The sequence below is a fragment of the Arachis ipaensis genome, chromosome B7 (assembly GCF_059453495.1).
Source record: "Arachis ipaensis isolate K30076 ecotype BB chromosome B7, ASM5945349v1, whole genome shotgun sequence".
In the NCBI taxonomy this organism is placed as follows: Eukaryota; Viridiplantae; Streptophyta; class Magnoliopsida; order Fabales; family Fabaceae; genus Arachis; species Arachis ipaensis.
This window is the reverse complement of record NC_142442.1, coordinates 72,077,680-72,081,719: the sequence shown is the minus strand read 5'-3', so window position 1 is coordinate 72,081,719 and position 4,040 is coordinate 72,077,680. Positions and strand designations below refer to the sequence as shown.

The following is a 4,040-nucleotide window of genomic DNA, read 5'->3' as shown; positions in this document are numbered from 1 at the left end:
GGCTCCCCTTTATATAGCTAGTGGTAGTTATCTCATCTTATCTTATCTGGTTAAGATAAGGGAGGTATTTGAATTCGAATGTTGTGTCAGGATATTGAAAGTTATTGATCCGTTTTTGGACGGTGAGGATGACCCAATCTTGAGATTGTCGGGTTTGGTGACCATTTCGAAAACGGATCCAGAAATCGGGTCCGAAACAAATTTGAATTGATATAATTTCTGTAAAACTTCTTTCATTAGTATCCTTAACATATATATCTTTAGCGTATATATAGCTAAACTATTAACTTAATTTGTCAAGTTTATTTTCACTATTTTTACCAATTGAGCTAGAGCACCTCATCATTTTTTTCATGGCGTATTAATACTTCATTGAATATAGGTATTTATTTTAAAGAACAAAAGTGTTTGCAAAAGTAGTAAATAAATATTTCAATATAAGAGATATCCATTGCAATTGCTTGAAAAATTAACAGTAATTAATGAAAAAAAGAGATACAAAAATTTACTTTTTATGCTGCAAGAAAAAATACAAAAGAATGTATAAAAAAATTCAAAAACAATCCATGTACAATAATAAGCACTTAATATACATCTCACGATATATGATTATCACTCATATATTAAGACACTCCACTTAGAGGTTCCATAAGAAATCATCAGAATAGCGATCGATTTTAGCGACCGAAAAAATTGGTTGCTAATAGCAACTGATTTAGCGATCGATATATAATTTCTAGAACCAGAAAAAATCGGTCACTAATAGCAACCAAATTAGCCGATAAGTTTATTATACAACCAAAATAAAGTTGGTCACTAAATCGGTCACTATTTTTTAATTTAGTGACCGAATTAGCAACCAAAACAAGAGAAGAAACGACTTTAGAATTTTTTGTCACAAAATCAGTCGCTATTTTTTAATTTAGCGACTAATTTTGCAATCAATAGAAAAACAGGGTAAAAATTTGTTTAGTCACTAATTTGGTCGCTAAGGCAATGGCCACTAAATTGGTTGCTAATTATTAAGTTAGCGATCGATTTCAGCGACAAACAAAATCGGTCACTAATAGCAACCGAATTAGCAACAGATAAGTTTATTATACAACCAGAATAAAGTTGGTCGCTAAATCGGTCGCTATTTTTTAATTTAGTGACCGAATTAGCAACCAAGACAAGAGAGGTGACATCTTTGGGATTCTTGGTCACAAAATCGGTCACTATTTTTTAATTTAGCGACCGATTTTACTACCGATAGAGAAATAGGGTAAAAAATTGTTTGGTTGCTAAGACAATGGTCGCTAAATCGGTCATTAATTTAAATAAAATAATATAGTTACTGAATACCCTCACAAATGCTAACTCAATTCACCCATACCATTCTCATTTTCTCCAAACAATTATCGAGTAACCTGCCGGAAGCACAACACCGTCTTCTTCGTCGCAGCACCGTTTTTGTCATCTTCCGATTCTAGTGCCATCTCCTGAGCTCTCGTCACCGTCATCTTCTGAGATCTCGGCGTCGTCGCCTTCGTCTTTGAGATCTCGGTGGCGTTGGCGTCGCCTGAGTTCGCATATTGTCTCATCAACGTCCAGATTTGACTTTCTCATTGTGATGCCGTCGAAATCCTCTTTATAAACTGATGCAGCATCTGGTTACAGTCACTGCCTCCAGGTTATGCTCTTTTCATTCCTCCATATTTCTGTGTTAGATCCCCTACTCTTACCATTCATCTTTGTTAGGTTACTCTATTTCGCTTCTTTCTTAATCTTGTGTTTGTTTTCAATCAAGTGATGAGAAAATAAAACTGCAATAATATAAAATGGATTCAATCCATGATCACCTGTATTTAAGTCTCTGATGGTTCACTCGCACCTTTTTGTTTCTCCTATTCAGCTTCTTTTTTTTATTATTTTTAAATTTTGTCTTCATGAATTGAAAGCTAAGAGACATGATGATTTTTATATTGGTCCGTGTTTCTGAATTACCGTGACCAACATCTTTTTCCAATCTCTGATCTCTATTAGTGAAATAACAAAACATATTTCCCCTTTTCCCCAAATCTTAGGGTTTTGAATTTTACATCTCAAATTCAACTATTCTGAACCTTCAATTAGTGGTTGCTCTGTGATTTCTTGCATACATTACAGTATACGCTATTTCGATTTAACGTATGAGTAGAAATTTTATTGCGTATGAGAGCTACTACTAATTTGCTATATTGTTCTAACCATAATTGTTGATTTTGTTTTTCGTTTTGTTGAAATTTTCAACTGAAAGTGAATAATATATTCTTAATTTTGGTGGCATTTGGCCCCAACTTGATGCATTAGATGATTGAAGAAACTTTTGCTCAGAAATAGACCCGGTCTTTATTTCGGGTCGGGTAAGGGTATCAAAAATAGACCCGGTCTTTATTTCGGGTCGGGTCTGGGCCATAGCTCGGGTCACCCGAACTGAGCCCGGTGGCTCGGTCATCATACATAATTAATATTTTGTGTTATTAGTAATGGATGATGGCTATTCTTATGTGAAATTTAAATATTGTAAACCTTAATATTTTGTGTTATTAGTCATTATAAGATTATAAGTTAATGTTTTATATTTAAAATGCATAAGACTTTAGACTAATGCATAATATTGTGTTATTTGTATTGATTTAAATATTTGGTATTATTAGATAATATTAGTATTGATTATGGTTATGCTTTAATTTTAGAGAAGGGTTGGTTCTTGTTATATATTTTTAAGTAAATTTTACTATGTGAATTGTGAAATAATGGTTAGAGATTAGGTGATTTTTACATGCTAAAGACTTGGTTTTCAGCCAGTTTTTACCCAGTTTTCACCCGGCCTGAAGGTGTATAGGTTTTATCGGGTTTAGGATCAGGTTAGGGTCTAAAAATTAGGCCCGGTCTATATTTCGGGTCGGATCTGGGTTAAGCCAAACCTGGTGTGACCCGGCCCATGTACACCCGTAGTAGTGCCAATCTTTTCTCTTTTTTAATTCTATCTTCTTTTTTTCCCCTTCTGTTAAATATATCATAGCCTAGCTCAAATCTCTTTTCTGAATTTGTTTTTCCTTTATACTCTTAAGTGTTATAGTTTCTTAAGTGTTTTTCGCTGATGGTAAGGTCAATCCTATAGAAGGTGAACTTTCTAAATCACTGCTGGACAACAACAAATGCTATTTATTGGACTGTGGTGCTGAGGTATTTGGCTGGGTTGGCTGGGTCACACAAGTTGAAGAGCGAAAAGAACCTTGTCTTGCAGCTGAGGTAATGCCACTATAGAATCTTCTTTTTATGCTTTTTATGTTGGTTTAAAGTGGATTAATATATTGAGCTACTAATAATTTCAGGATTTTCTTACAAGCTAGAAATGACCAAAATCTACAAGGATAACCAGGGTCATTCAAGGTTATGAACCACATTTATTTAAGTCTAACTTTGACTCTTGGCCATCAGGATTCTCTAATACTGGTGCTGAGGATGGAAGAGGAAAAGTTGCAGGTGAGTTAATAGATGGTTTTAATTGGTATCTTGATTTAATTTAATTAATACCAGAGAACAATATATGTTGGCATAACTTAATCAATACCAGAAAACACCTACTATTGTGTAATTTCAGGTTTGGCAAATTAATATAATTTTTAAGCATATAGCATTTTAAAAAAATATAAATGATTTAAGCATTTAGCAAAAATCTATATTGTATCACTCTAATTACCCTAAGCCTTACCTCATGCCATAAAGCAAAAGATAATTAAAGGTCACAACAATTGTAAGGCGTATACAATAATATATATAGAAAGAGACAGTAATTCTAGAAGCCTGACGAGGTGAAAATCAGCCAATTAAAAAATTGTAGTAAGAACAGCGTTGTAAGTACAATTCTCAACCAGCAAAAATCCGCTTATCAATTTAGAAAGGGTTGTCACAAAGTTTAGAATAAAATACTGGGAGTATGAATCCTAGGTCGTCTCCCAATGAGTTGACAAAAGAGTGCTATTTTATTAGTTAGGAATTTTCTGAGAATTTTT

The 4,040-nt window shown here is 33.5% G+C and overlaps 3 non-coding genes across 3 annotated transcripts; all 3 read left to right on the top strand.

The window, feature by feature from the left end:
• The first annotated feature begins 1,782 nt into the window (after positions 1-1,782).
• LOC148552972 (small nucleolar RNA Z199) lies at positions 1,783-1,864 on the top strand. Its single transcript, XR_015895226.1, has one exon. It is a non-coding gene; the product is annotated as a small nucleolar RNA Z199 (small nucleolar RNA).
• An 80-nt stretch (positions 1,865-1,944) lies between these two features.
• On the top strand, positions 1,945-2,019 carry LOC148552971 (small nucleolar RNA SNORD18). Its single transcript, XR_015892491.1, has one exon. It is a non-coding gene; the product is annotated as a small nucleolar RNA SNORD18 (small nucleolar RNA).
• Positions 2,020-2,119: 100 nt separating this feature from the next.
• On the top strand, positions 2,120-2,202 carry LOC148552970 (small nucleolar RNA U54). The gene has a single exon (XR_015895225.1). It is a non-coding gene; the product is annotated as a small nucleolar RNA U54 (small nucleolar RNA).
• Positions 2,203-4,040: the final 1,838 nt, after the last annotated feature.